Consider the following 21,345-nt stretch of genomic DNA (forward strand, 5'->3'; position numbering starts at 1 on the left):
TTTCTCAGAGATCTGTTCTAGTCTAGCCGGCATGCGCATCACAGACATGTGATCACTTACATGGTCATGATAGGATTATGCTGCGGTGCCCAAAGGTGAGGTCTTGATTCCTGAGTGCAGTACACAGAGCTCTTCAGTCTGGCCCCAGAGCATGCGTTCAGCCTCACTTCTAGCTCGTTCCCAATTCCCAGAAGCACATTCTGCCTATTTCATCATTGGGAGTCCTTGACCAGGGCTACTGAGCTCTCTTCTTCCTCTTTTTGCCTGGCAAATATCTACCCATCCTTCAGAGCTCAGCTGAAATGTCATCTACACTGTGATGACTTTTCCCAACAATCCAGATAGGACGCCGATCTCCTCGGTGCTTCGTCAGCACAGACACATCGGGATTCTCACCCGGATCTCATTACACCTCACATTACACTCACAGGTTCCCCTAAGCAACCTCCACCATCACATTTGGCCAGATCGATGCCTCTGACCTTAAAACATCCTGACCCAAGAAGACCGAAGGCAGCAGTGTCTGGGCTGGTGCTGGGGGTCACCCTCCAGCGGGCCCAACCATCTCTGCTTCCAACAGTTGAGCTGATGCTAACAACAATCCACTGGATTCGCTCCCAGACTTCTTTGTACCTGTTATATTTGCCAATGAGCTTGTTTGATGTCATTAAGATGACCTAAAATGATGGAATATGGGCATAAAGTGTCATTTCTATGAAAGCTACATTGAATGCTTTGGAAAGACTTGATAAAGTCAAGTTGCTAAAAAAAAATTCCAACAAATTATGTTTTGGCAAGACCAACTATAAAAGATTGAGAACATAAAAATCTAGAAGGACTCTGCTCTACGACTGTTCCACAAATGTCTAAATTACCACTCCACTTAAAAGAAGCTGAATCTGGAAGTAACACATGATACAACGTATGTGCCCGTGGTTTATTCAAGAGAAGAAATGGGGAACTTCAGTCAAAGGACTCCAATACATACACTGGACCCTACATCCCAATACTGGTGAATGAATCTATTTTGTAGGTGAAAATAAAATGCTTAAGACATTTTAAAAAGGATTCCCTGCATTTAGAAACTTTCAACTATAACTGAGAAGGTGAGTATTGATCACATCAAATAAGAGGGTTTCTACTATGTCAGTCTATATATTTGCTCCGAATTTTCTATTAATTCAGAAAATATTTATTGAGAGGCCTCTACGTGCCAGGCACCTCTAAGCACTTGGGATACATCAGTGCAAAAAAACCAAGAATCCTTGTGGAGCTTACATTTTAGATTGGCAGGAATAGTACCTCACATGCTTTTATAGCCACAGAGACTCACGGTCCTTTCATAAAGAAAGGTACTTATGAAAAAAGGTACTTATGAAAATGTTGCTAGATTGAATTTGTGGACAACTTTCTTAAATTCAGGCTTGCCTGCTTGTCTGTCTATCCATCCATCCATCCATCACCTACCATTTTAAGTTACAAAAACAATATGCTGTCAAGATGATTCTCAGACTCAAAAAGTTTATTTATTTAATAATTTTTCTTAGGTTCTATCTAAATCCCTTTGAAACTCAACGTAACTCCCTCTGTTTCTCAAGATACCTGTTGTTTACTTCATGCTATTAACACAGAGCAGAACTTGGCATCCAGAAGAATACCACCAACTACAAATCATTGATTCAACTATCCAAGCATTTCCTTTGAAGAGTCTCAAAAATGTTCTCCATCTATGGGCCATTCCAAAAACTTCTGGATAGTGTCTAAAGGGGAACATAAATCTCTAGAGGCAGGCACACTATTTTATTTCCTTCTTTTGATTATGCCTTGAAAATCTCCAGGCCAAGGACTCCAGCACCTCCTCATCTTCCATCATCAGTGAAGCTCTCTGGCCTGGATGCACAAGATTATGCTACAATGGCCAGGGGGACAATGGGCGCTGGATGACTATATATAGGAATTCTGGGCTTGGTTGTCATGGAGGCAAATGGAAAAACAAACGCCTAATCCTGAAAATAAGGTTGAGGCCAAACTTGAAGGAAACACACTTTGAAAACTTCCTGTCATTCTGATGAGTAAAAACAAAACCTTGAAATATGATCAGGGAATAGATGAGAAAACAAAACAAAACAAAAAAATTAGTCTTCAAAATGACAAAAACAGCAATAAATAAATAAATAAAAAGACCAACTTCTCTTTTTGAGAGTTCACGTCCCATCCTATTGAAGTTCATTGAAAGGGTCTCACAATGGCCTGATTTTACATGAACCTTCATGTTCTCTCTCTCTCTATAAGGGGATTCAGGCAAGTCTGACCTAAATCTGTTAAGACTTGCAGTTTGCCAGGCCCTATATTTGGGGGACAAAAACATTTGTCTCGCTGTGGTTTTCTGCAAATGGCATCACCATCCACCCAGTCAACAAAATTAGATCAATTCCTCCTTGATTCCTTTCTCTCTTTCGCTCTATGTGGTCAATGAGTGGAAAGCCCTGTTGGGTCAACCTCGTGAATGGCACTTCCTCTGTGACCCATCCACTACTCCATGGCCACAGCTCTGGTTCAGGTCCTGTGGTTGCATGCATCAGCTTCCACTGCAAAATGTTCCTGACAGGCATTCTGTTTCCAAGTTTCTTCTCCTCCTAAGATTCCTCTCTTTTCTAAGAGCAAACATGACCATCACCGTGTCTGACAGGAAAAGGTCCAAACTCTGCACTGTTGGTGCTCCCGCCCTCCTGCACCTTCCCAGACCGACCCAACCCCACACCCACACAGGGGCTCCTAACATTCGCTGTGTGTTTCCTTTCACCACTGTTCATCTTGCAATGCCTTTCTTCTACTTTTCAGCCTTCTCAACTTCTACCATCTTTCAAAACCCAACTCAGTTCAAATAGGCCATCATGACAAAGATCTGCCTTGATCTTTCTAGGTACAAGTATTAAAATCCCTACTAGTGCCCAAGACAGGGCATGAGATTAATTTATTTTACCTCTGCCGAACTAGGATATCTTTGAAAATAAGATATCCATCCATCCATCCATCCGTAACTTCTTTAAAGTTCATATCCCCCCAGAACTGAGCTCCTGGTCTAGCCCAAAGCAGGTGCTCAATAAACGTGTTACTAGGCTCCACAGAGCATTCAAACTGAAAAAAGTGCTCTGGAAAACTGGATTTAAAAGGAAAATCCAATGAACCAAATGGCACTCTCTCGTTGGGACACCGAGGTTGACAGAGGCTTCCCACTGAAACACTGACCCACTTCTACTGAAACAAACTTAGGTCTTTTTTAATTACCTGGAGAATGGCTTCTGGAACATTTGAGAGTTTGGACGGCATGAGATTCATCATCCATGGCCATCCCAAGAAGCCAAAGGCATCATTTCTGCTTCTGACCCTAAATCAGCTATGAAGTCTAAACTTTGAAACAGTTGGTATCAGGCTACCTGGGAGCACTTCAGTTGATTCCATATGCAACTCTCTCCTCCTTTTTTGCACCCAGTGAGAGGCACAGAGGTTTGTAAAATGCACGGGTGTAACTGGCACCACGTATCTGAATGCACCGTGACTCTTCTACGGTCAACTTCTACGGCCATGAAAACGGAGCCCTCTGCAATTCATGAGAAAGTATTCATGGATTCCTTGCACACATTTATCACTATATTTTCACCGTACAAACTGTTTTACCCGTTTTCCTCTATCGGGAATGCACTCTCATCCCAGGTATGTAGCGTAGAGATGAGGCATTTTGCATAGAGACTTCTGGCACTCAGCAAAGTGGAGATGAGATGACCTCTTGTTCCCCGGCCAGTCCATCGAGAAACAGGAAGAGAACCTGGGGCTCCTGCGTGCCCCAGTTTCAAAAACACGTTCTCCTTCTGCCACAGTCATTAGCAAACATTGTAGGTATTCCTTCCGCACTAGACGTTACTTGTAACTCAAAGTGTGCGTTCTTAAAAAGCCTCCTCAAAGCTGGCTGGAAATTTGTTGGGAAACAATGAATGTGTGGTAATGGAGCCTTTTTCTAATGTTTTCTTTCTTTTTTTTTTTTTTGAGGAAACTCTGGGTGGCATCTGCCATTGTTAATTGAGAAGCTCTTACAATACCAAATGCAAAATTCACCTGTGACTCTTTTGAATTGCGTGATGAGGAAGTAATGTTTCCTGCTGCTCGTCATATAGATGTCTTTACCACACTGAAAATCCAACGCAAAACTTGGAGTACAAAAGCCTCTTTATATCAGCGACTTGGCCTCAACCGTAGAGAGCTTGCTAGCAACTTCAGATGGCATTGAGAGCTCGCGGGCCGTGGGCAAGGCCACAGAGCTTCCTCCTCAAGACCTGACTGGAGGGAAGATGCCTACTGACTTCAAGGAGTTGGTCACAATGGACGGCTTGCTAGGAACAGTGCAGTCAGCCCGGGCAGGAAACAACTGTAGCGATTTCTTCAAAGATTAGATAACCAGGGGAGAAGAACACATCTGAGTATAAGCATATATATTTAGATACGTGTAGAGCTCTAAGTGATGATATGGAAATCAGGTGAGAAAGGCAATGGTTTATCAAGAATAGAACAAGAAGCCACACTTCAAAGCACAGAGTTTTTCTAAAACCGTTGCCCAGCAGTGGGAGTCTCCTAAACCAACAAACCCGGTGGGTTTCTTACCATTGTTCCTTTTCTTTTTCCCTATTCTGATGCTGTGGAAGAAAATCCTGGCTCTGGGTTAAGCTACGTTTTTTAATCACCATTAAAGCAGTAGGTTCTTCCCTTCGGACAGACAGGTCTTCTGCCTGCTCTAAACTCGCCTGCTCAGTGGGGCTGGGCTCAGGTGTCGAGTGGAAGCCTCCAAGAAGGCAGAGGGACAGGTGGTGAGATCCAGGGTCACCTTCTATTGTCTCCACCAGCTCTTGGGCTAGCACCTGTGTCAAGGGCTTCTTACGAGGTCTCTTGCTGATCTTCACCATGACCTTGAAATGGGAAAACCAAGGGAGCAACTGGACAAGAGGTTCCAGAGGTGCATCGAGGCCCCCTGGGAACCCTGGGAAGACATGTAGTTACGCAGACCTCTGCTTCCTCACGGGTAAAACGGGAGAGCGTGACACGGGTAAAACGGGAGAGCCTACACAGAGTAGGATCAGTGCCGGGTCACAGTGCATACGGTGTGAAGCAGAGGAGGCCAGAGTGGGAAGCACAGCACCTGGTGCACAAAGCAGGGCTTTAAGGGTCTCCGTTCCACAGCAGTTCAAGTCGACATCACATCATTTTGCACTGCATTATAAATTGCCTTCTAAAGTTTATGGAGTGTTTTCTATCCACGCACGAATTTGGGCTCCTTAACCGGAGTCCCACTGCTCTAAACAGATGTAATGAACATTCATCCCAGCTCCAGGTACGTGGTAGGAGCTCGGCAGCCAGCTTTGGACTGACTGATTCTGGGCAGAATCAACTGCACTGGTACTTCTGGCAACAACCCACCAGCTTATTTGGAAGGTGGAGACGGCTGCAGCGGGGAGGGGTGTGATCGTGGGGCTTGGATGCGGCTCTAAGGCAGGGCCTGACCTGAATAACACCACAGACTCCGTGATTCGCCCCATTTTGTCGGATCACAATGCACACAGCATGGTCACAAATCAACTTGCTGCAAAAAGAGTTGTCAGAGCGAATTTCATTTCCAAACTTTAGACACTTTTCTGGCCAGCCTTCCGGGGGTTGACTTCCGTTCAATTTTTTTTTTTTTTTTTTTTTTTTCCAAGCTCACCTCCAGCTTTGAGCAAGGTCCTTGGGTATCCGATTTAGAGGGGTGGCAATCATCCTCATGACCACTGCTCATCTCCCAAACCACCCCACCTGATGCTGCAGCCCCATCCTTCCCTCCCCTTTCCCTTGTTCCCCTCCGGACAGCGCTTCTTGCCACCTGATCTATCGTAGATGTGTACCGCTCGATTATCTGGTTTTCCCTACTAGCTGTCAGGGATTTTGTCTCAAATTTTTCAGCTGGCACGGATTTTGGATTTAATTTCATGACTAGTGAGGGCATCTAAGCTTGCTTGGGAACCTGTGGCTTGGCTGAGCCTGGAGTGTTTGGCCAGTACTCAGTATGAGAAACCTAAGGGATCGTGCCAGGAAGCAGCCCTGCCATCACGCATCTATACCTCTCGGCCTTTTGGGTGCCGTGGCCAGTGTGTGGCACCAGGAACATTGACACTTCTAGATTCAGTCACTCAAATCACTTGTTTGAGTGCCCATAGCATGCAAGGGAATCTGCCGTACTCTAGGGGACCCAAACATAAAATGATGGCCTTTGCCTTCTAGAAGCCAATGGTCTTGGGGGAGATGGAAAGACAGAGCAGAGTAGGATCAGTGCCGGGTCACTAAAAGAGAGCTCAAAGATCTGGAAGGAGCACAAAGGAGGCCTCTCAGCCAGACAGGAAGTTTTCTGGAGGAAACAAGACTCAAGTTTTCAAGGATGAGCCGGAATTAGCCAAGTAAATGGAATAATGAGGAGGAAGGGTGAAATAGGCGGAGGAGGAAGGGCGAAAATAGGCGGAGAAGGGCGTTCTGGGAAGAAGGAAGAGCAGGGCCTGCAGTGTGAGATAGCAGGCGTCCGTGAAGGCAGGGCACAGGGCCGGTATGCAGCCAGGATGAGGGGTGAGCAATGACCCCAGAGGGAAACGCGGGGCCCAGAAAACAACTTTCATGCTGAGCTTGGAATTTCTTCTGAACGCAAAGGAGATGGCCCCTGGAGGGTTTTAAGCTGGAACCAGGTGAGACAGAGGCTTCACATTTTTATGTCTTCTGTGTCTCTAAATTGCCCCTATGGCCCTTGATCGATGACCTCGGATGGGGAAGGCAGCTTGGGATAAATGCATTCCCACTGTGAGAAAAACCAACCGGCAGCACATTATGTGCCGAGGGGAGATCAGCAGAAGCCTGTGATTCCATAGACTTTGTTTTGTTAAGTAGAAAACACCTAGGTGGGGGCGCCTGGGTGGCTCAGTTGGTTAAGCGACTGCCTTCGGCTCAGGTCATGATCCTGGAGTCCCGGGATCGAGTCCCACATCGGGCTCCCTGCTCAGCGGGGAGCCTGCTTCTCCCTCTGACCCTCCTCCCTCTCATGCTCTCTATCTCATTCTCTCTCTCAAATAAATAAAATCTTTAAAAAAAAAAAAAAAAGAAAGAAAACACCTAGGTGGTACCTTTTCTGCTCTGGATTTTACTAGCAGGTTGCAAGCGTTTATCTGAAATTCAGTTCCTACTATTTCTACATTGACATCTGGAATAGATTATGGCCCTACCTATGGGAAGGAAAGACAGAAACTCAACAGGCTATCTTTTCTGCTCCCTACTGGACCTTCATGTGCAAAAAACTAAGAAGGAAGCACAGGACACCGAGTGGTACGTCCACACGCTGGCAAAGACGAGAAACGTGTTGGTGTCGGCCAGAATCCTGTGGTCTGTGTTCCCAACACAGGGCCTCCGCAACATCCAAAATGTTCCTAGATCTGTATTTTACCCTAGTTTTAAAAGCCATGTGTCAAGCCAAGGACACAATATTTTCTTGCACTCATTTAGACTCAACTCAATGGTCAAAATATTATTTTGTAAAGTGACCCAATATTCTTCTGGATTTGTTAGCTTTACAGAAATGGTTTGTTTATTCATAACAAATAGAACTACTATATGTTGGATCTTTGATGGATACAAAGATCATCAGATCTCTTATTTCAAGAGCTCTCGGGTTGTTAGGAGAGGTTACAAGAGATTCCTACCGGGCCCACACAGCAAATGAGTGAGCCCCCAGTGAAAAGAGCAAATGCCCGAGGACATTTCGATCTGTTGTTAACAGAATGGCTGGAAGACAATGGGGCTCTGCAGTGAGAAAAAAATTTAAATCTAGGTTTGCTGCTTTAAACTATTTAATAGCTATTATAGGGCACAACTTTTTATTTTACATTTATAGGACATCTACTCTTGAAAGAAAGTCACCCTATGCCAGATGTTTAGAATATAAAGATGAGCAGAACAAAAACCCTGTCTCTAATGAGCTCCTTTTCTGGCAATATTACAGAGTTGGCAGGATGGACCACACATGTCCCCAAGAGAGGCAGGCCATAGCACCAGAGGATTTCAGAAAAGAGAGAGCTGACACATTATGGACATCATGAGAAGCATCATGAAAGTGAAGGAATTTGCACATGGCTCTGAAGGACAAGTAGGGTGTGGACATGTGGGAATGGAAGCCAGGAGGGGCAGCTGGGGAGGGGCACGGAGAATGTTGAGGGTAGGAATTTTTTTTAAACGGGCTATGCAGAGCAGTTAGATTTTGGAGTAGGAGAATAATGCGACTCAACCATGCATGGAGTGGACGAAGGGAGGAGTTGGCAGGTGGAGGGGGTACGGGGATGGCTCCTGGGTAAGAGAGGGTGTGCGAAGGAGGGGAAGAAGCGGTGGGGGGGGTGAGAGGACATCAGGGGACAGGGGACAACAGGACTTTGTTGGCAGCCAAGCAGCTGATGGATTGTGGGCCAAGACCCGAAGACGCAGACGAGTCTAGCTGGCTACCATGAGCGCTGGTAGACAGGCGAGAAGGTAAGGAGTTCCCTTTCGGGACCTCTGAGGTGAAGGTTGCATGAGACCCCCAGGGAGAGAAGGTGAGAAGCAGACAGAAAAGAAGGTCTGGAGCTGAACCTAACAGGTGAGGGCTGGAGGTTGAGATTTTGGCAGCGTCATTTAAATAGTGAGTTGATTCCATGTGTTTGTGAAGGGGGAGCTCCGAGGACCGGCCCAAGGTCTGTGTGTTGGCAGCTGGAGGAAGAGCGGTGCAGAGTAAAGACAAGGTACTACCAGCGAGGCCGGAGGAGAGCCTGAAGGAGACAGCAGGTCCCAGACAACGGGAGAATTCCCCTGGGAGGAAAGTCAGCAGTTTTAAATGCCACGGCCAAAAAAAGAAGGGCGAGGCAGGGGTGGAGGCCATGGACTTGTCTGTCTGGAGTCGTCGTCAACCCTTGTGCAAGCCATTTCATTACGGTGCCGGGGACGCCAGACAGGGAGAGGGAGGAGGAGGAGGTGATGACAGGTGCGAACAAGGACGGACCCACTCTCTCCCACTGGAATTAGCCGATACGAGGTCCCTTCATGAAATTGGTTTCAATGAAAAGCTGAAGGCAGATGGTGAATTCCAGCCATTGAAGAAAAGAATAAGTGGCGAGGGAGTGTAAGTTGAGCATATTGGTTCTCTCAAGAGATCTGGAGGCTAAGACTGTGATTGCAGAATCAAACGGCAGAGGGTCATATACAAGAATGGTTTTAATATTCAAAACAGAGAGCCCTTTCCTGGGGCTCCGAGAGCTCCCCTTTTTCAGACTTCCCATGGGAAAAATAATACATCTAACTGAGGTTTAGGGACATGGTGTGACATAAGGGACAGGGCTTTGGAGTCAGGTGGACAAGCAGCCTAATCCCAAATTTGCCAGGAAGTGACCATGACCGTTCTTAAGCGTTTTTCCTCCTTCTGCAAAGAGGAGGAAGCTAGTTATGGAAGTTCCTGTCTCGTGGGATCGCTGTGTGGATGAAATGAAATGAGATGACGTTTGTATTCACTCAATAGACATTCAGTAAATAATGGTTATCATTAATTAAAGATATGTATTGATTAGGGCCAGTAATAACAAAACTGATGATATCTGACACGGGGACTTATCAGTGCATTTCACCAGCCCATTAAGGCATCCCTGGCTAAGGACTTTCTTGTGTGGATGGTTTTAATTAAGCCCCAAAGTTCAAATAAATTTAGATCAACAGGGCTCCAGATTAAACACCATGCTCCAAACACTCAATTATTTTAGACTCCCAAGAAACAGCTCATGATGGAAAGAGATTTCATTCAGCTTCTAAGGCAAAACATGAAAAATTTTTTCCTGTCTTATTAAAAAAAAAAATCCTCATCCATCTCTGGATGAGGACAACTGATTATAAATTGACAAGAAATTTGCTTCTATCTAATATTCCTATAGTAACTTAGAATATGAAAGCATTTCCATATGTTAACTCACTTGATCCTTGAAATAACCCCACGAAGGAGGCATCATCATTATTTTACATATGAGAAATGGAGGCTTGGAGAAGGTAAATGGTTTATCGTAGCACACTCAGGAAGGAGGGGGGTGGACAGGACCTCCGCCAGAGGCTGCATAGGTGGGTGTCTCATGGGCTACTGTGTGGATGGATTCCTGGATATGGGCCTAGAGCAGCTCTCAAGCTGGACCTCAAACTCAGGGGCCCAACATTCCCATGCAGACTGTTAAAGAGGATCTCCACAGAGAACTAGATTCCCAAAAGATCATTTGCCCCTAATTTTCACAAGCTCCAGTTGCTTTGCTCAGTTAAAATGAACGCCGTGATACACAGAAGAGTTGACACTCGCTGCCAGTACCATAGCTCGCCTCCAAAATTCCACTGAAAATAAACGGTTACAAGCTGGGCAAGAGGTTCCCTGGGACATCTGGATGCTTCCCCTGAGGGTGAGTGCCTGAGGGGAGCCAAGACCGCCAGAATGTCCGGGCAGGCCTGGGACAGGCTCAATGTGTCACCGGATGTCGCTGACCTGTTGGTATCAGTAACCGTCACGCCCCTTCCGGACACCGGAAGCCCAGAGCCACTCCCCTGGTCTGCAAGGAGGGTCCAGTCCCGTGGCCCTGGGCACTTCTCAACTTGATGTGGCCAGCTCAAGCAGAGTCACCTCCTTTTATTGGGATTATGATGATTAGCATGCAAACCACCAATTTGCTCAGTATATTAGTTTACAAAACTTCTTTCTCATACCTTTTTTTTTTTGCTTTCTCTCAGTTTAGAAAATGGCCAATAAATAAATACGTAAATAAATCAAATCTCAAGCCTGTCCCTGACTTGCCTGGAACCACCAGCCCTCCGTCCTGTAGTTCTCAAACTCTTTGCTACTCTGGCAACACATGAGAGGTGAACATCTATGTTCTTAACGTTCTTCCCAAGGCATAACTTGATTTAGATAATATCCCAGAAAATTAGAAGAGGGAGAAATATAGTGAAAAGGATTATAAACCTTTCTGTTAAGCTACCGGGGTAGAGAGGCACACAAAAATAAAGCCATTGAAAAAATAATAAAGAGGAAAAAAAATAAATCTATCTTTCACATAGAATTAAAATTTTTAAAGAGTGATGTTTCCTTCCAGTCTCTCACTACATAGGTAACCTAAGCAAGATGCAGAAGTATCCTATAGCTGTGTTAGGAAAAATGACCTTATTATTGACAAAACAATATACAGGACTTACCACTTTCAATGTGTCAGGTGGGAATTTTACTTAAAACTCACCGCCTTTGATTTAGTTATCACAATTGTCTCGCTCTTCTAATGGACATGTTGGTGGCATTATTCTTGCTTGCATGCAAGGTAGAAGTGGATTTCCTCATCTTCCCCTCTCTGTATTCCTAATTAAAAACTTACCCATGGGCAAAATTTTAAAATAACTGTAAAACAGAGTTAACAGCAAAATCACAATGCACAAGTACAATCATTTGTGATTGCCACAGTTATTAACTACATAGCTGCTCCCGCCATTTATCCACTATTAGCTTTGGGGCTGGCTAGACAGATTGCAGCTACCAGCAACCTCCAGTGCAGTGGCTGTGACTCCATTCCAGGCTCTTTCACTCAGGAGAAAACTTGGTATACTTGCAGGGAAATTGGCATTATAAAGGGAGAAATCCGAATGAGCTCAACTTTATTCTTAAAAGTAAATCAGATTTGTGGTTAACAAAGATAACCTCGAAAACAGATCGGAAATGCTTGGGATTGGAGCCAGAAAGACCGGCTAAAATCAGAGGACGTGGAGTGAGGGTTCTTTAGGGTTGGGGTCTGGCAAGTTAGAGACACAGGATGCTGGGGAAAGTCCCTCTGAAATGGGGAACCCAGGGCCTGGGTTGGGTAGAGACGTCATAGAGAATCTATTTTTTTTTTCCAAAGATTTTATTTATTTGAGCGAGAGAGCACGAGCAGGGGAAGAGGGAGAAGCAGGCTCCTTGCTCAGCAGGGAGCTTGACCCCAGGACCCTGGGATCATGAGCTGAAACAAGGGCAGATGCTTAACCAAATGAGCCACGCAGGCGCCCTGCTCATAGAGAATTCAGAGCTTGAGATGCTGGAGGTGAGGCGCTTAGGGTGAATTCAAGCACAGCGGAATGGTGGATGGAGCACAGTCAGGAAGGAGGTTGAGTCTCTCGACCCGAAGAGACCAACTATTTATTGGGTCATTATCACTGAGTCTAGTATACTGGAATTCCAGAGCACGATGGTCACGGTTGGAATAAATAGGAAAGCTGTGAACCCAGCACTGAGTTCACTGAGAACAGTGAAAGAACATTCCAGAACATCAGGAGTTCGAGGAAATCAGCAGAGAGCAGGCATTTGAGAAGGACCATTAGATGAAGGAAGCAGAAATATTCTCAAGAGGTGGCAGCGAGTAAGGTATGTGCTCCCTCTTCTTGGCCACTTGGAGCAAAGAGATGAGTCACTTTGGTTATAGAGCGTTGAAAGGGACATGGTGTTGTCACTGGGGAGAAGGCCAACGTTAGTTAACTGGAGGAGACAGGTGTGACCAAGGAAACGTGGATCAGGGTAGGACGGCACATCACGGTATTGATGCAGCCCAATTCCACTGGCTTTTTCCAAACATTACGCGGCACAACTGAGCTCACAGTCACTGAAAGTCCCAGGCTTTTCCACATATAAACTACTGTTCTGTCAGTTCTCCTTGTGTGTGGTTTGTTTTGCTGCCCTAATTCAAATCAACAAATATTTATTGGATGGCTTGCCAAGCGCTAGGGATCTGAAACAGTCCTTGACCTCAGAGAGCACACAGTTTAGCTGGGGAGACAGATACGATAAGCAACAATTATAAGAGTATTTGGCAAGTCTAGTACTGGAAGAGAATATGAGGGTCAGAAGCTACCCAGCATATTTTATATTTATCACCTAGCAAAATCTCATTATAGCTCATACTCAGAACAGTCTAGACAGTCTGTAATCTTGATTTTGTCATTTAACTTATGGACAATTTGCCAATATTTCAAATGTATTAAGCCTCAACCAGCAGGAAAAAAACTTAAGCAATTTTTTAGGCAATGAGTGAGCCTTAAAATTAACACAATTAATGGATTTTTGATTGGCAAAACTTCAAGGGCTTATCTAAATCTTGAGAATCCCATCCTAAACATGTATCTCTCTCTCACACACAAATAACTGAAGCCTTTAAACACCGATATTTATTATATGAAGGGGAATCAGTTTTGTTTTTAGGTTTTGTTTTTTTTAGATATAGATCCTCATATTTTATTTATTTTTTTTAAAAAAGATTTTATTTATTTATTTGATAGAGACAGCGAGAGAGGGAACACAAGCAGGTGGAGTGGGAGAGGGAGAAGCAGGCTTCCCTCTGAGCAGGGAGCCCGATGCGGGGCTTGATCCCAAGACCCTGGGATCATGACCTGAGCCAAAGGCAGATGCTTAACGACTGAGCCACCCAGGTGCCCTAGATCCTCATATTTTAAAATATAGTGTGAGTCAAGTAGTGCTAGAACCTATCAAGTGAGAGCAAAAACATGAAAAAATTGTGTGTATACTATGGTCCCAGTTTTGTAAAGAAAAAAATATTAGAACCTATGTTTGTATATGCATAGAACAAACAACGAGATGACTGTAGAGCAGATTGTTAATAGAGATTATTTCAGGTACTGAAACAAAAAGCCTGGCATTAAGGGTGACTCTTACATTTTAGGTTACGTACTGCCATAAAGCTGTTCTTTAATTATGAGTAGGTATTACTTTTGTAATAAAAAAGAATAACATACGTGGGCATCTTAAAAGGAGATAACTACTTCTCATGACTGTTCTTAATGCATGTTCATTCTCAGAGACTATAGATGCTAGCTTATCGCACCTGTAGTTCAAAAGTAACCTCCCCCTTCCAAAAGAGAGAGAGACCTTGCTGCTGGTCTTCCCTGTTCAACCTGCATTTCTAAAATCTAAAGACCTCTTCCTGGTAACTAAGTACCACTGTGGTCTGGTTCTACATCTGCTCACCTCACCAACTGTCCTCTCACTAACATACACCCTCCGCGCTAGCCAGGTTGGTCTCTGTGTGTCCCAGGATTCCTCCTTCCGTATATTTGCTCACTTCTGATACTCCTTCCATCCTGAACGGGCTTCCACCTGTGCAAAACTCACTCATCCTTAAAAGGCCCAGCCTGAGCCCCACCTCCATCAAGAAGCCTTCCGTGACTCTTCAATTTCTTCTCCTCTCCATGGCTATACCTATTAAAAACCAAATGCACAATTTCTCACTTCACTCTAGTCTGTTCTAACGTCACACTACCTATATATCTATTAACCTAAGGTCCAAATATCAATCAATAATAAAAACTTGACTTTAGTTTCCTTTGGAAGACTTCAGGACCCCCAAACATGGAAGAGGAGGTTGTCCCTTAGCCACTCTGGATCATGTATGGATGTGCATTCTGCTACAAGGATGCCATCAGATGACACAAAGGTTAAGGGCACAAGCTTCGGATTCAGACAAGCTCCACCACACACACACACACACACACACACGTTTTGTGACTCTTAGACGCATGAGGTCACTCCTTGGGTATTCGTCTCCTGCTCTATAAAATGAAACTAATAATTTGTACTCCTGATTCACAGACATATTAAACCAGATGACAAATTTAAGGCAATCAGCAGGATTTAAAAAATAAAAATAATGATGAACTTTATAGCTTAGGAATTAAAAAAGAGACAGGTAGAACCCTTTATTGCAAAACTAGAATGGATGACTTTCAAACTGGTCAAGGAGGAAAAAAATAGCTAGCAAGGCTAAAAAGCCAAGGACTAGATTAAGGGTTCTTTAGGAGGCCCTGTTGCTCGACTGGCTATCAACTGCCACTTTGGTGGAGGGCTCACAGTGCATTAAAATAAAAGATGACATAAGGAGGGTGGCTTGCCTGAGTCATCTAAGAATATTCTGTGTCCCTGAGGAAGCTGAAGAACCTAGCCCTGGAATGACTTCTCGAAGAGTAGTGTACTGGTAAATAAAACCTTAGCTGGGCTCTGTACTCGCAGCCAAACACCTCCTTTGGGTCAAGCAGATGGCTCTAAAACTGCTTGCAAAGTAAAGAGCCCCTGTGGCAGGAACTCATCCCGTCCCGGGCACAGACTGCAATGGAGTGAATCCAGCAAAAAGGAAGCAGACCCTACTACTTGAACCTCTCATGTCCATTTTTATTTAACCACCACAACCGAGATTTTTCCATAGGATATTATTTAGGATGATGAATGAGTTAACAGGGAAAGTTGTATGTTATTTGGACATGCTTTCCTGGTATGTATCATCAAAACTCATATAATTTATTTCTAAAAATAAATAATAGTGGTTTGCAAAATATTATTTCTAGCATCTTCTTCCTATCTCTGTACCTGAAAAAAAAAAGTCTTTTTCATACTTGCTTAGGACATACCCTCCGCTGGATCCAATAAGACTGTCCCAGGATCTCCACCTCTGAATCATGGCTCACTCAAGCCGGTCCCCCCAAGATACGATACTCTTTCCTTCTGCTTGCATAAAATCCTCTAGAGCAGAACGATATTTGAAAGCGAGGAGAGGACCTATAGAATCACGCGTTTCAAGAAGAGGATTTTATCTCAAATATAATTGGGCTAAAATATCTGGCTCCAGTTCCAGAGAAACAAAATTTGATGAGGGCAATGAGAAGACCAGGAAAATTCTTTCTTTCCAAAAAGAACCGAGAGGAGTTGTTTTAGATGATTTGACCAATAACAGAAAATATTTTCTGCCAAAGAATAAAAGAGATTCCTTCTTTCTTTCAGTTACTTTCCATACCATAGGTTCTAGGAGACTTACGGTAACATCCAAGCCATCCACCAAAAGATGCAAAAATCAGACGTGGAGTTAGGAAGCAAACCTCCAGTGTTGCTAGGAACTAGCTCTGAGTGAGTTCGGCAGTATATGCTTATATTTCTGATGAACAAATGTTTTTCTTGGCATGAGAACAGGGAGATGGGTTAGTTGACTAAGTTCCCAGGACACGAAAAGCTTACACTTGAAATGTTTTTTAATCCTTGGCACATGAAACTGTGGCTAATTCAAAAAGTCACAGAAATCTCAGGCAGGTGGGTTCTTTGGGAAGGGTCTATCACGTGATACGTGACTTCGGGGTGGTGGCGATTCTGGGGGTTTCGTGTTTGCCATGGATGCCAAGTCCTAAGAGCTTAACGCCTGAAGACCGCTGGGCATATGACAGAAGACCCAGAATCACCGAACCACAGCATCGCCGGCATCGTAAACCTCTCCATCTTTCTGGAGGAAATGCAGTTCTTCATAACAAGCATTAAAATTAACTCTACATCACATTTTCATGTAGAAGTTCTGAGGTCAAAAAGGGAAGGTTAGTATTCTCTGGTCAGATAATTTTTGTGACCAGCAGAACCTATGAAAAATTACGGTCAAGCCATTACAATGATGCCCTGTATCCCATGCGCTAGAAACGATGTAAATCTTTGTACTTCACAATTATTCACTCTAGAGTCTCCACCTCGTTATTGTCATTTTTAAAGAAACCACCTCTTCTTTCCTTCACCTCAAGAGAAATTTGATTGCAATTGGAACCTGTGTGGAAGGTCTGATGCCCTAGCAACTAATTGGATCCTCTTAAAGGTTGAATTTTATGTCTGACCTATTTAGAAATCTGAAAAGCTTCTCTTTGAAAAGCAGGCATCTCAGATCTTAATTTTTAAGTCTCAAGTATTGTCGCAGTCAAGGTTAAATGAGTTGATCGTTTGGTGCTAGACTCAACATAATTCTTAGAGAAGATTTTCTTTTAAGCTTAAATGTAATGTACGTGCTAATATTTTAAAAATTCTGTCTAATGCCCTACATTTCATACATGAAATAAGGAATATATTTAGGTCAAGTTACATTGCAAGTGGCATCTAGGAGCATTCCGTGTTAAATATAAAGGTTGATAATGACATTTGTTAAAGACGGGATTAATTTCATGGGTATGGCTGTAATCCCCGCCCCCCACCCCCAATTATCTAGGGCAGAGGTCAGTGACACTGCCCGTGAGCCAAATCTGGCCTTCTCTGTTTTTGTACATAAAGTCTTATTGGAACACCTCCATGTCCCTTTATTTCCATAGGGTTTATGGCTGCTTTCACATTACAATGGCATAGCCGAGTAGCTGTAACAGAGATGGTCACAAAGCTGGAAATTATTTTCTATCTAGCCCTTTCCAGAAAAAGTTGGCCAATCCCTGATTTGTGTAGAAATGGACTGGTGTAAGTCTCATAAAAAGAGTCTCTTCTAGGGGTGCCTGGGTGGCTCAGTTGGTTAAGCGACTGCCTTCGGCTCAGGTCATGATCCTGGAGTCCCGGGACTGAGTCCCGCATAGGGCTCCCTGCTCAGCGGGGAGTCTGTTTCTCCCTCTGATCCTCCTCCCTCTCATGCTCTCTGTCTCTCATTCTCTTTGTCTCAAATAAATAAATAAAATCTTTAAAAAAAAAAAAAAAGAGTCTCTTCTAACGAATATATTATGTTAAAATCCAGGTGGGTCAAATTTTGAGGTAGAATAGACAATGTTCTTAATCCATGAGTTTTGTTGGTCAGTTTCATTCTATAGCTTCTTTGAATTTGGATTTCACCGAATACTCGGCAACCGAATACTATAGAGAGATGGAGAACAAGCTAGCCCGCTCCAGGGTGTACACTCGGCTCTGCAAACAAGTGACCGCTTCAGTAATGCGACACCTCTCTGCAACTACACTCGGGTCTCCTTCTGAGGGGTGGAAAGGCTTATGCTCTGCTTCAACCTTCAGTTTCCCATCTCTACAGAAGGTCTTGCTATGCGGGGAACAATGACAATATTTAAGACACCTCATCAAGGTAGATCTCGTCTTCTTGCAGAACGTATCAGGAAATTTCTGTTAAAGCAGTCCCTGAGGTTTCATCTTTAGAATGTTTGCCTTTTGAACTTTAGTCTTAAATGGAAACGAAAGAAATGTGCCCTCTTAATTTGGTTCTGTGGAGTTAGACATGAGACTCAATATAATTAACTGGATTGAAAATTGTGATGTCTCCAAGAAATCCTTGGTCATTCAAAAGAAGTTATTAGTATTTCATATGTACCTACACCTAACTGCTCCCATCAGAAAATTAGGGGACAGAACCAGCAGCATATCGACAAGTACAAAGAGAGCCCTGAGAAGATCATGAATAGAAGAGTTACCAGAGTAGAGGGTTGGGCCAGTAAAAGTCAGTCTTCAGAGAAAGTGAAAGTCAGAGGCTCACAGACAGAAGCAGACAGGGAGGAAATCCTTCCAAGCTCCCAGGAGAGCCTATTCAAAGGCATGGGAGTGGAAAAGCAGAAGTTAGATGCCGGGGGGTTGGGGGGGGTAGCAAGCACAGAGATGGTAGCATGCATCAGTATTTGCTAGCGAGGCCACTCTGGAATGGGGAAAACGTGACCCAATGGTAAACTCCGCACGCAGTGCACAGGACTTGGCTATGACAAGAAGTGCCTATAGTTCTTTAGTGAGAGGTATCTGGATAAAAATAGTGCTTATCAAGCATTATTCTAGAGTTTAGAATAACTGAAAAATTCTAACAGAAAAAAAAAATCACAAAGCTCCTTACAACATTTTTCTGCTAATTTGTAACAGCAAAGACTTCTCCATTGGGTGGGCTGTATCGAGACCTACACTGTAAAGAGTAGAAAGGGACCATGACCAGAAGTTCACGGCGTTCTCCCTAGGTTGCCATTAGGGCATAGACTATAGAACTATGTTATCCTCATTCACCTTATTTATTTTGTCCCTGGTCTTAGTGTCTGATTTTTGCTTTAAACGCAACACAGTAGCTATTTCCTAAAAGCAGGCAATTCCATGCAGCATAACTGGGTAGACAGAAGAAAGAAAATAACCTGTTCTTCGGGGGACATTCAAGGGAGGAAAATAATGAAATGTCACCATTGGCCCGACTTTGTAGAAAGGATATAGCTCAATTTTCAATGACATGGCCACCCGCCCGTGTATCGTGTAGCTTCTGAGGCCTCACCAAATCTCCTAACTAAACTAGGCTATTCTAGTTCCTTTGTTATGTTACAGAAGTGTGTGTCCATGTATTTCTCTGTCCTGAAAGCAGAGACTGGGAAAAAAGCGTGATAAAACGCAGTCCTACATTTTCTACGGCAGGAGAAGGAACTCAGTAAACACAAACACAGCAGAGCACTTCCTTTTGTTGACAACCTGATGATTTTCCCCTTAATGCATTGTTTAGAATAGCAATTACGCGTTGTTTCCCATTATCCTACAAACAGAACCACCGGCACGCAGCCGTCGCTCTTCCGTCCAACAACCAATCATGGAGAATCTAGAAAGGATTCACGTGCTGGTGAGACCTGTCAAGATGGACAGCCCAGAGCCCAAGAGTGGAACAGGTGCGTGGCTGGGCAGCTGGGGGCAAATCACCCCTCCACCTTCTCATTTCTGCCTTCCCGGCTCTTCTTCCCCCCCTTCCAGTGCTTCCCTCTGGGTTGGGAGGGAGAGCAGCTTTGGAAGAACCTTCTTTTTCAGCCCATTTCCTCCTGCCAGAGAAGACTGGCTCGCTCTCAAGACTGCAAGCATTTGACCATGGCACACAGCAGTAAGCATATCAACTCATTTTATTCCCATCCCTCGCTAGGGAATCGGAAAGCCAAGGGCACACTGGTGATTTCCCTGGTTTTATGGCTTCTCTACTCCCCCCAGGCCTGCAACACATTTTTGGTGCTTGTGTTCCCAGTGTCCTGGCATCTGCAGTGTGGCAAACCCGAACTGAGAGCCAACAGCCCCAGAGCTTCTCCCTATTAAAATGTGTTGGATTTCACATGCATGTTTCAAACACCATTCGAGGCATGATTTACAGGCTACTGTCTAGCCCCGCAGCTGTTTCTTCATCCCCCAGACTTAGTCTTTTCTAGGAACCCACCACTCAGCTCCCTAGCAAATAGTCCTCCCAGTTTCAACCCCTTCAGTCATTCTTGGGCATCCAAAACTAAGCGAGACCTACGGTAAGGGCTTATTGAACGAATAAACCATGATTCTGTCCACGGGATTATTCACTCATGAGAACAGCCCATTTGAGGCCTTCTTTCTGTTTACCCACCTTCTAATCAAGTTTTTTTTTTTTCCATCAAATTAAACCAATCACTACTGACCCATTGATAAAGGTTATTTATATACATTAAAAACAGCACAAGTCCAAGGACTTCTATGTGGGCTTCACTAAATAGTTGCCACCCAGGGCTTTCGCAGTTCCTGTGTTCTTTCTATAGAAAGGAACAGAAAACACTTTTATATATTGCAAATTATCTTTCTGTGGTTGACTAAAGACAGACTGTGTTTGGCAGAGAGTTAGCATCCTACTATCATCTCTCCGTGACCACCCACCCCAAGGTCCCAACCCTCGTCTCACTTCCAAGACTCTGAAATCACCCCTGAAAAGGTTAGACCTCAGGCTTAGGGTTATGGTTGGTTCAAACCCATGGTGACAGCATCTTCTAAATATTTGGTTTTAAGCTGTCGGAGGACCAGAAAGGTACTGTATTCATTTATGATTCTTCTGTGCAGAGCACAGCTCTTGGCAGAGTATGGACGCAGGTCAAGTGAGTGGTCGGTAGGATTCCCCTGCCTTGTGACTGAGGCCCACCTTTCAAGGGAGGAAGGCAAAGGGGAAAAAAAAAAAAAAAAAAAAGGCATGACATTGACAGAACCGTCCCAGGAAAAGCCCTTGTTGGAATTGGTGTTGGATACATCAATTTCACCCAAATGGCTCTGGAGATGTAGCTCCCATTTCCAAAGAAAGCAATTAATTAAAAATCATGTGAATTAAGATGTTACAGTTCACATCAAATGACATTTTGCCCTTTGTTGCACTATACCCAGCTTTTCCAATGAACAGCATCTCTTCTGCATAGGCTCCCGGCCCGCCATCCCCCAGCTCCGAGACTCGAAGTCTTCCCAGAAAACAACACGCACCCAGCCTCCTCCTACACTTTGAACTACTACACAACACTTGAGGAGATTCACTTCGTCACAAGCCACAGTCCAAAGAACAAGCCTTCCTTGTTAAGCCAAAGTCCTTTAAGACAGGAATACCAGTAAGGAGCCCTGGGGTTTACCATAGCGTTTGATGGCTGGAAAGGCGAGGCCACCAAGTTCCCTAACTCAGTAAAGGCAGCTTTAGCCTCGGGACTCGCCTTCTCTTCCCC

At 44.2% G+C, this 21,345-nt stretch overlaps 1 protein-coding gene and 1 long non-coding RNA gene across 11 annotated transcripts in view; both read right to left on the bottom strand.

Annotated features, from left to right (window-relative positions):
- ZNF462 (zinc finger protein 462) overlaps positions 1 to 21,345 on the bottom strand; it is a 136,319-nt gene that overhangs the window by 40,769 nt on the left and 74,205 nt on the right. The window lies entirely within an intron of this gene.
- Positions 2,210 to 8,228, bottom strand: LOC118017852. Its single transcript, XR_004681249.1, has 2 exons — positions 7,177 to 8,228; positions 2,210 to 6,961 (listed from the first exon to the last, which is right to left on the bottom strand). It is a non-coding gene; the product is annotated as an uncharacterized LOC118017852 (long non-coding RNA).

The sequence above is a fragment of the Mirounga leonina genome, unplaced genomic scaffold (assembly GCF_011800145.1).
Source record: "Mirounga leonina isolate KUSES-001 unplaced genomic scaffold, KU_Mleo_1.0 Mir_170, whole genome shotgun sequence".
Taxonomy (NCBI): domain Eukaryota; kingdom Metazoa; phylum Chordata; class Mammalia; order Carnivora; family Phocidae; genus Mirounga; species Mirounga leonina.